This window comes from Grammomys surdaster, unplaced genomic scaffold, assembly GCF_004785775.1.
Source record: "Grammomys surdaster isolate TR1022 unplaced genomic scaffold, NIH_TR_1.0 381, whole genome shotgun sequence".
Classification (NCBI taxonomy): domain Eukaryota; kingdom Metazoa; phylum Chordata; class Mammalia; order Rodentia; family Muridae; genus Grammomys; species Grammomys surdaster.
Window position 1 is genome coordinate 29,083 of NW_021604800.1, and position 10,952 is coordinate 40,034.

Sequence of the window (10,952 nt, forward strand, 5' to 3'; positions counted from 1 at the left end):
GGCCAGGGGTTCGGTGGATAGGTGGGATCGGGAGAGGGCCAGGGGTTTGGTGGATAGGTGGGATCGGGAGTATCGGTGTTGAGAAAGGTGATTGGTTGATTAGGAAAGGGCTGGTCAGGGATTGGCTGGGTGAAACACTTAGGCCCTGAACACTCAGCTCTAGGGCCAGGGAGCTATGAGAAACTTCTCCTGTGGACAGGGATGTGGAAGGGCACAGAGGGGATTCCTAGCGCTTCTCCTCCTCCTCAGAGGCCTTCCTTTCCTTTCTCATTCCTCTCTCCTACTATCTCTGTCTTCCCTGTGTCTCCCCCAACTTTTTCCTTCATCTCCTTATTATCTACCCCTTACCTACTCTGTTTTCATGCAAGTAATCAATATTGTTGTCTTTGTTTAGCTTGCTAATTAGGCTTAACATTTTTGATTACTTATTTTTTTATTTTCATTCCTTCCCATATATTAGTACAAATATAAAAATAGTTAATATTTTAATATAAAATGTTTGGTCTTGTTATCTATTTTATCTTAATGGTATTAAATGCTTCGTTGGTCCAAACATTATTTAGTTATTAAATGTTATTAAACATCCTAACCATTTTCTTATCTGTTGCCCTAGAGAGGCAGTTCCCAACCTGTGGGTCACAACTTCTTTGGGTATTAAATGACCCTTTCACAGGGGCCACCTAAGACCACTGGAAAACACAGATATTTACATTACTATTCATAGCAGTAGCAAAATTACAGTTATGAAGTTGCAATAAGAATAATTTTATGACCGTGGGTCATTACAACATGAGCTGTATTAAAGGGTCACAGTATTAAGAAGGTTGAACACCAACACTTTAGAACTTTTGGAATTTATTAAAAGTTTCTATATAGGTTAATATATTTGATTATTGCAGTTTTGTTGGTAATAACATTTCACTAACAAGAATGGAAATCTAGTTTGAAGGAGGAGGGAGCTTATTTATAAGTAATAAATAATAAAAATATTTATACAATGGGAATAGAATTCCAGTGGCATGTGATTGTTCACATTGGCGTCTCAGTTTAAGATGAGAGTGTGGGGTACCATTTTCTTGGCATTTGTTTTCTGCTTGTAAAATGACTTCTGTAGATCCAGCCATCATATCTGTAGTAAGCAGGAAGAAAAATGGAGCTGATGGCAATGGTGGAACGTTAGCTGTCCCTACTGCAAGAAACTTCTGGAAACCCTTGCCTCTCATTGGCTTTAATGGTAACAAAACCTAGATATAAGGGAAATCTGGAATTTTCCTTTATTTATTTATATCTATGCAGATTATAGGGTGGTGTTGGATCAGTTCCTGTTAGTCAGAGTTCTGCAGCCTTGCAAAATGCTCTGTGGGTTTTTTGTTTTGTTTTGTTTGTTTATTGTCTAAGGGACAAAGTAAGCTCTGTGGCTGTATATTCAAGTGAATTTCCTTCCTGGGCTTGTAAATGACATCACCTACTTGGGCAGCAGCCACAGGAGGATGAAGCCAAAGCTCTGTTCTGGCTCAGTCTGAGGCTTCCTTCTCTGGGATCTCTCCTCCACTGAAGTCAGTATGCTTGACTTCACCACACAAAAGAGGTATAGGAGGAACAATTTAAAACACAGTTGGAGTTTATTAAGAAAAATTTTAATATACATTTAACCACTAGTATCAAAAGAGTTGGGTGGAGCAGGAGAAGGGGAGACAGAGACAGATTCACTTAGGACAAAGACAGTATACACCCAAGTGTAGACATGGGCATCCCCAAAGACAGTATACACCCAAGTGTAGACATGGGCATCCCCAAAGACAGTATACACCCAAGTGTAGACATGGGCATCCCCAAAGATAGTATACACCCAAGTGTAGACATGGGCATCCCCATGGAGAGTTGCACTTAAATGTCTCAGCATAGCTATGTAAACATTCTGGTGGCTTTTAAATTTACATTTTTCTGGGTCTAGAGGATTGGTTTGGCAGGTAAGAGAAGGTACTATTCTTGTAGAAGATCTGAGCTCAGTTTCAGTACCTCCAGAGGATCTGACTCCCTCTTGTGGCCTATGCAGGCATCTATACTCATGTGTACGCGCCTATACATAACTAAAATTAAATCTTTACATTTTCAATTATCAAAGAGTTTGAAGAGTTAGTAAGGATGTTTTGGTATATTTGTTTTCCTGTCAGAAATTTAAAAATTTTTATTGTAAATAAGATGGTATACTGAATAGGATTACTGGATAAGATAAAACAGGTCCAAAATGTCAATAGATTCTTAGCATAGCATCCTCCATGTGCCTCTATCTTTGCTTGCTTCTGCACACTTCGTTTAGTGTATTGTTAAGTGCATTTTAGCCACCTTATACTTGTCATTATTATATGTGGATTTTTCCTTCTTATATAGTGTATACACACATACAATCAGAGAGAGAGAGAGAGAGAGAGAGAGAATGAGAGAAAGAGAGAGAGAGAATGAGAGAAAGAGAGAGAGAGAGGAGAGAGAGAGAGAGAGAATGAGAGAGAGAGAGAGAGAGAGAGAGAGAGAGAGAGAGAGAGAGAGAGAGAATGAATATATTAGCTTTTTACTAGATAGCTCTCTGACTGGCTTGGAAGTCACCATTCTCTTTATCCTAGGCTCCCCAGACCTGTGATTATGCATGCCACCATAGTTGGTTACTCCGGTAGATTTTAAAGTGCGTTGTCCCCTGTTGTATAGAAAAGCATGGCAGCAGAGACTCAAGTTTTTAAATAGAATCAGGAGTCTCTGAAAGAATTTCAGAATCATTACAATCTTAAATTATTTCTTAAATTCCATTGAAACAAACATTGAAGTTTTGGTTTTATAAAAAAATGTTTACCCTTGATTAACTGTTTCCAAAGGAGGTATGCAAACTGCCTTTCTCAAGGCTGTTAGATGAATTGCATACCTTTCTCCAAGTCCAGCAGATGGCAGTGTTTCACAGATGTACTAGACTAAAGTAGTGCCTTTGTCCACAGTCTCCACATGTGTATGTCCCTTAGTCATTTAATAGTGTGGTGTGGATCACTGAAGTGGGTGTCAGCTGGAGACCATCCAAGTCAGGCTTTTACCTGTTGGTAAGAGAATGAGCCTCTGTGGGAAATGATTCATCAAAGTCACACAGTGAATAGTGAAGCTGTGCCAAGTGGTTTTGTTTCCAAGACTCTCCATTTTCAGAGACTGATTAAAAATAGGTACCAAAATCACAGAGAACAAAAAAAAAAGGATAATCCAGAGGAGATGCCTCACTTTTGAGGAAAAAGAGGCAAATGCTGTTCCATTTGTTTGGGTGTACAGACAGCAGTTGTGATGAATAAGATGCTAGATTCTGCAACCGTATAATTAGCTGGAAGTATCTGAAAGCAGCTAGCTGGAAAAGGGATTACTACGTGTGAAAGTGACCTTTGAAAACCATTTTGTGCTTGCTTTGACCATACGGCTCACGTGACACCAGTGTCAGTACTTGTGTGACACCAGTCGACTGATTCCCACATTCTGTCTGCTCATAGCCTTATCCAGTGCATTGGAGCAAAATCATACAAACGATTTAGTTTCTACCTGTGTTGAAAAGTACTATCAAGGAATCTGTTATCTTGTTAAATAAATACATGAAATAATAGACAAACTATGTTCTTTTTCTTCTTTATTATGGCCAGAGAAAAACCAGGGAAAATAAGGGAACACTTAGACAAAGTCATAGAGAGGTTAATATCTATTTTAAGAAAATATCTTATCTTTAGCCAACCCCTCCATCTTTTCAAAATCTGTAAAGGAATGTAAGACATGTAATTGCTAGTCTCTGGAAGGTTCTCCTTATTATGAGGTGCACCTGCTGCACCCCTGCTGGCACCCAAGTTCCCTGTTAGGCAGCTTTTCTGCTTCTAAAGTCTTGAAAAGACCTTTAAAGAGTCAGCTGTCCGGCTGCAGACATGAGGGTACAAGTTCCTGGGGTCTTTAAAAACCACCAACTAGCAGTGAGTACCTTCTCTTGAGCCTCCTTTCATAGTGCTCCAGGCAATGTGGGAATCCTGTGCAGTTATACTGCGTTTTCAGAAGGAATGAGGTTGCTTGTGTGGGGAGATGATAATGAAGTGTTTTTAAATGCAAGGAAAGATTTTAGACTTTTTCTGTAGTCTCAAAGATGCTTCTCACTTTTCCTCTGCCTTCTCTACCTTCTGTAGCCACTGGGATTCCCCTGATTTTCCTGTCAGGCTGCCCAAGGGCTTCACTGATTCTATCTATGGAATTTAGTGGGTTTCTTTCCTGGCCACTAGAGGCACTTTTCAACATGGTCTATATGCATGCCCTTGTTATTTTGTTTTTGAGAGGCAGCTCTCACTGTTCCCAAACACATGGCAGGCTCCCCAAGTCTGTGCTTTTGTTTATTTCATTTTGATGTCACAGGCGGTTGCTGCCCCTCTTCCAGATCCCTGGAAGTTCTGTTCTTCCAACACCCACTTCCTTAGTGTCATTTTCTTGGACTTAACCCCTTGCCAGTGGGCTACCATGATCTCCTTACTGTTTATTGCTTTGGCACGTACATTACTCCATCTTTAGTGTTTCAATTTAGGTGTTTCTTACACTCAACTTCTTGGGTGTGGTTTTTTTTTTTTTTTATTTTATTTATGAGTACACTGTAGCTGTCTTCAGACACACCAGAAGAGGGCATCAAATCTCATTACAGATGGTTGTGAGCCACCATGTGGGTGCTGGGATTTGAACTCAGGACCTCTGGAAGAGCAGTCAGTGCTCTTAACCACTGAGCCATCTCTCCAGCCCCCTTGGGTGTGGTTTTAACTAAGCAAGTTGTTAGTTCTTGTTGGCACATACGTGTCCCATGTTCTTGTACTTCCTTGGGTGGTGCTAGCATATTTACAGAGTTATTAATAATTGCAAGTTATTGACTTTCTGATAAGTCCTAAAGCTTTACAAAAAAATTTCTCCTTCCCTTTTCTTGTCAGCTGGTTTTATGGTGCATTAAGAGTTTCAAGATGAAGTTTTTTATCGACCGGAAGAAGGCATATTGAAACAGATAGCAAGACTAGCTGGAGTGAAAATGATGCACATGAATCCATGGGAAAGGGTGATATATGTCTCTAGGTGACACTATGTCAGAGCGCTGACTTACTTTACGTTAGGTTTGCAGCAGCTAGAGTTGTTCTGATGGCACACGGCTCATGTCAGTGAGCTCTGAGGCCTCCTATACATGCAAGAGGAGGGCAAGCATAAGAAACAGACTGTGAGTTTAGTTACATTTGCTCACCTAGAGAGACTGCCTGGCTTTCAAGTGTCTGTTAAACATTTGGGTAGAAGAAGTGGTGGAAGCCAGCTAATACCAGTTAGGAAGTCTTGCCTAACTCTGAGACTGAGGAACTGGGCAGCACTGTCACTGATTAGGATAAGGACTTTTCGAGCTCCTCGTGTACAAAGCAGGATAGCTAGTGAGAACTGCAAAGGCACCCTTTCCCTGCACCTACGAGAGATGCCCTTCATTACTCTACAGCAGTGCTTCTCAACCTTCCTATGCTGCGTTCCTTTAATACAGCTCCTCATGTTGTGCTGAACTCCAACCGTAGATTAATTTCATTGCTACTTCGTAACTGTAATTTTGCTACCGTTATGAATTGTAATGTGAATATCTGTGTTTTCCAATGGTCTTGGACATCTTAGGAGAGCTCTGTGAAAGGGTCATTCCATCCATCCCAAGGGGTTGCAGCCCGTGGGTTGAGAACCACTGCTGTAGCGTAAGCCACATTTTAATTGATTCATTCCTGATGCCTGTGGCTGATGCTGGTGGTTTTACACGTGCCAGGGAAGCACTCACCCTGCCAGACCCCCGGCCTTCTCTTCCTCTCCTGTTGTAGTTGTTTCTCTTTATTATTGTAAAGAAGCACATAGTATAAAATCCGTGTTTGCTCTCCTGACAACCCCAGTCCAGCAGTGCTAAGTCCAGTCTGTTGTGTAACAGCTCTCTTACGATTTCCATTTGGGGACCTGAAACTACACAGTGAGAGACGACATCCCTGCCCCAGCCCGGAGTCAGCCACAGTTCTTCTTTCCTTTCTGAGGTTGACTGCTTTACATATGCATAAGTGGACTTGAGTAGAACTTGTCTTTCTGTGGTTCTCTGTTTATTTCTCGATTGTGTCACACAGAAAAAGAGTTAACCTTAAAGTTCTAAGAACCTTTAACTTAGATTTTAAATATATCTGAGACATTGAAGTTTCTTCTCTCTCTCTCTCTCTCTCTCTCTCTCTCTCTCTCTCCCTCCCTCCCTCCCTCCCTCCCTCCCTCCCTCCCCCCCTCCCTCCCCCCTCTCTCTTCTTTCCTTTGTTTCTTTAGATCACATAACCAGAGGAGACTCAAGTTAGAGAAAAAGCATAGGAAAAATTTTGATTTCTCCCCACTTTTATTGTCCTGTTTGGACCCATCTGACTATGGATGGTAGTGAGTCTTTCCCAAACTTGGTACCAAAATAACACTTAGGAATGCCATTTGGATTAAGATAATACCACCCCTGAACTTTGTTTTTGTACTGAAAACAACTTAATCTCTTCATTCCTTAATAATATTCATTTAGTCAGTATCTTCTAAGATAGGATGAACTGAAGGACTGATTTCTCTCTGCCCTAAGGGAGATGCCCAAGGCAAGGGCTGGCACCCTTCTCTGTGAAAGAGCAGGTAGTAAGTATCTGGGGCTTAGTGGCTGATACTGCATGTTCAGGGACTGGCTATTCCATTTTAGTGGCCAAAGTAAAGCGTGGCTGAGTTCCAGTGAATCTTTATAGCCACATTTGGCAGGGAGGTTGTGGGTTGCAAACCCATGCAGTTAAAGAATCTAGGACTGTGGAGATGGCTCAGTGGGAAAGAGTGCTTGCTTCACAAGCCTGAGGACCTGAGTGTAAACCCCAGTACCCAAGCAAAAAGCCAGGCCTGCTATTCCAGTGCTGCGGGAATGAGGAGACCAGAGGATCCCTGGTGCTTGACTCTACCTCTGGCACACCTGCACACACATATGCACACAAAATGTGCCTGTACGGGTGCATACTTCTACACACGCACATTTGAGTAAATGCATACATTTATGCATTTACTAAAAGAAAAGAGCTGTGCTCTGTGCTCTGGGAAAGTTCACCTCTTCCCACTTTGGTTCTTGGAAACTAACATTTTATCTTTCGTATATAGTTTTGATTGTTGTTCAGAGGGATAGCAATAATGGTCATGCTGTCTAATCAAATGATGTCAGATTATTATTACTTGTTATCTTAATATCTGCATCATATCTTCAGATAAAGTATTAGCCAAGATATAATTACATTTTTTAAGTGCTTAAGAAAATAACTAACATGCTTTGAAGTATGTCTCCTGGTAAAGGCTAGAATTTTAGTATATTCATACACATATACATTACATACATGCACACTATACATACATACACACATACATACATACATACATACACACACAAATTTACTAAAAGGAAACAGCTGTGCTCTGTTTTTGTGTTAACTTTCCTTGGGAAGATGTGAAACAGCATTTACTTAACCCAGATGTAACCTTAACAATAATTCCACCCTAGACCAACACGGTAAACCAATGAGTTTGTTTATAGGAACATGGGTAAGGGGTTACTTTCAGGAGTGTGGGTAGCCCCAAATGGCTGCATCACTGCCAAGTCCTATCCCATCACGAATGATGATGTGCCGACTCTGTCATGGAGTTCCACTTTCAGTTAACCTCCTCTTTTGTTCTATGCTGAAGTATCTCCTAAGAGCACTCACAGCCAATTTGTGGGAAGGAGTAATGGCTGGAATCCCCGATGAGGATTCTGTAGTCCTCCTTCAAGTCCTTCTATGAGGGAAGGTGGGAGTAGCTGTTACCATTACCATAGACCTAGCTTTCATTGTATTTTTGTTTTTATTTTGCTACCATGGCTATGGCCAAAGTCATCTCTACTACATTATAGCACTGGGACAGTCATTTCTGTCCAGATAAAACAAGCAGATCAGTAGTGTTTGATCATAAAGATGAGACATGAAGTAAAAACAATAAACAACCCGTCTCCATGCCCAGAAGTAACCACTAATACTCCCCACATTCAAACATTGCTGGCTCTGTTTGTTGGCGACTACTGGACTCACAGGCTTTTTCACTTTTCACTTGCTACAAGCCCACAAAGAGGGACACATTAGAGACTAAGGAATGATGTTGAGTGAGCTGGAGGGATAACACTTTGTACCCCAGTACAGCGCCCACACACCTGCCCAGCAGCCCTTCCAGCTGCCATCCTGATGCTACAATAGGCATACTCTCTGTGCTCCCACCCCCTGAAGATGTTGGATGGCCAGTGTTTCCCAGCAGTTACTACATACGAGTTGCCAGTCCTTTTACTGGTCTCTTTATTGAATTTCTTTTCTCAGTTTGTGTGCCATCTGTTCACACTGTGGCCCAAGCTTGACTAGTATAGATGCTGTATTCCATGTGACTGAGCCTGCTTCCATGGCAGATTTAGTAAATATTCTTTGTCTGCCTTACCCTCCAGCAAGAGGCTCTCATCTTTCCCAGCACTGGAGTCTCAGCATCACTGGCTATATGACTTTATCAAATTGCATTCTCTCTTTGAATCTTGATTTTCCCATTTGGAGAAAGCAGATGATAGTGTGTCTTGTGGGGTTTGTGAGCAGGTGAGGATGTGTTTGCGAAATGAGCAGTACAACTGACAGTGAGCCTCAAGTATCAATGCCATTGTTCCTGATTTTCTTGTAACAGACACTTGCCAGAGTATCCTCTGTTGCAGGAAAGGTGCTTTGTAACCACAGTGCTTTCCCATCACAGCTGTCTAGAGCCACCATTTCAGAGAGCCTGCATGGCTCAGCTCTGCTCCTGGCTGGAGCAGCTTCTGATTGCTAGCTGTCAGCAGGTGGTGGTAGAGAGCTAGGCCTGTTCTTGGATCAGGTTTGTGCTAAAGAACAAAGTCTAAATAACTCTTTAAGAAAAAAGCCTCAAGAATCAACAAAGAATAGGCATTTTTTCATATCCGTAAGTATAAGAGAAGCCTTCATTTATTGAATACTTTATTGAGTTTTGACATACTTTCTTTATGTATTTAATAGTCACTCTGTAAAGGTGGTATTTGTCCTGTCTTAAGAAGAAGCTGGGTTTTAAGGAGCTTCAGTTACTTAGAAGTTTCTAGCTACCCATGTTTGTTGTGGGGTCTACACCCAGTGATCCATCTGGAGGCCAGTTGACTGGTCGCTAGATCGTCTTCTAGGCTCTTTCCTTCACATAGAAGGTCGATATTTAAGAGAATTTTTTATTTCTGGCTCTGTGCACCATTTGATAAAAATTCACAAGGAATGGTGTGAAGGTGTACAGTCTCCTGTTCACCCAGGCCTTTGTGTTCCCCAATTCTTCATCTCCGAGGCTGTCACTTTTCTCTGTATCCTTCCTGTGGCAGAGTCACAGGAATGCATAGACATTACAGACAGAAGAGTGACTGTTTTCACAGGCCATCTTAGTTTGACTTCTGGCCTTGGTATTTTTAGGCTGCTCTGCTAGGGTAGAGGCTGCTGTGCAGGAACACTCGGCACTTATACCATATGCTCTTCTTGTTTCTTCTGTGTTTCAGCTTTGCCCAGAAGAATCTAAATCCCTGTCTCCATCGACTGTAGAAGAAGGTTAGGGGACAGAGAGACATCAGGGTTTCCATGAGAGAAGTGATTTGGCAGAAACATAGAAATTCTCCTCATCAAGGCTACATGTAAGGGACAATTGTACAGAAGTGGGAGAAGGCAGGTGTTCTCTGGCCTTAAGTCATGGTCTCCATTTCTACCACTATACATATGTCCCTCATCTGATTCTTTCTTCAGGGATATAAAACCCTGAAAATCAAAGTGGGTACCCTCTGGATTCTAATCCATGTCTGTAACTACTTCCTTCAGTTAAACATGGTGTTCATGGGATTAAATAAAGCCTTGTGCTCATAATGTACTTAGTTTTTCATGGAAGTCATAGATAGACTGTCTCATGCAGTGATGCACATGGTATCAGCAGAATGTCCCATTATACTGTGGAATTCATTTTACCTGGTGTTGTATGGTTGGGCTAGTGCCCTGGTGATGAATGTTGATTTGGTATTTTGATACAAGCATTGGTGCCCGTGTGAAAGCAAGAATGTTATATTAACAATGACAAAGTGAACAGTCAGGGCTCATCCTATCTTCAGATGTATATGATTCTACACTAAGATTCCCAATGGCTAGAACATGTTGAGACCCAGTGAAAATGTGTGTGTGTGTGTGTGTGTGTGTGTGTGTTTTATGCTTATGGAGTCAGAGGTCAATTTTGTGGAGAGTCAGTCCTCTTCTACCATGTGGCTTGATGGCAAGCACCTTTAACCACTAAAACATCTTGCTAGCCCAGGGGGGAAAAATGTTTTCAAAACCATTTATACGTGTAATCTGAAGTGGACTATGTCTTGTTGCAACACATAGTTTTGTTTATTATGTCATGTGTTTTTCATTGTTTTCCCATTAGGAGCAAGCACCATATGTCAGTCTGTTCTAACACAGCCATGATGAGTTCAAAGTCTCATTGATTTCTGAGTCTATCACGAGAGCTGTCATGAGGTACTGGCCTTGTGTTTTGTTTGGGATTTCCAAGTCTTTGTTCCATGAGAGCACGCTTGGTGAACAGGTCTGAGTCTTTACAGTCACTTGTGTGACTTCAAGAGTAGGCATGTAGCTGTTAAGTTGACATTTGATGTTACCACACCAGGGACACTTTACATCATATTTTTTTATTCATGGTTTTAGGAGAAGGTGTTTTTTAAATTAATTAATTAATTAATTAATTAATTTTACACTTCAGATTTTATTCACCCCTTCTACCTTCCAACTGTTCCACATCCCATACTTCCAATCCACCCCCCTGTCTCCACGAGGCAA

General features: G+C 41.4%; 1 protein-coding gene across 3 annotated transcripts in view; it reads left to right on the top strand.

Moving 5' to 3' along the window:
- The window catches only part of Mthfs (methenyltetrahydrofolate synthetase), a 33,025-nt gene that overhangs the window by 13,664 nt on the left and 8,409 nt on the right, over positions 1-10,952 (top strand). The window contains exon 4 of one of the 3 annotated variants that reach the window (XR_003713127.1): positions 9,635-9,996. The exons of the other annotated variants lie outside the window; for them this stretch is intronic. The gene's annotated coding sequence lies outside the window, so the exon portion shown is untranslated. Of the gene's footprint in view, positions 1-9,634; positions 9,997-10,952 lie in introns of those variants that run through there. 3 annotated transcript variants of the gene reach the window in all.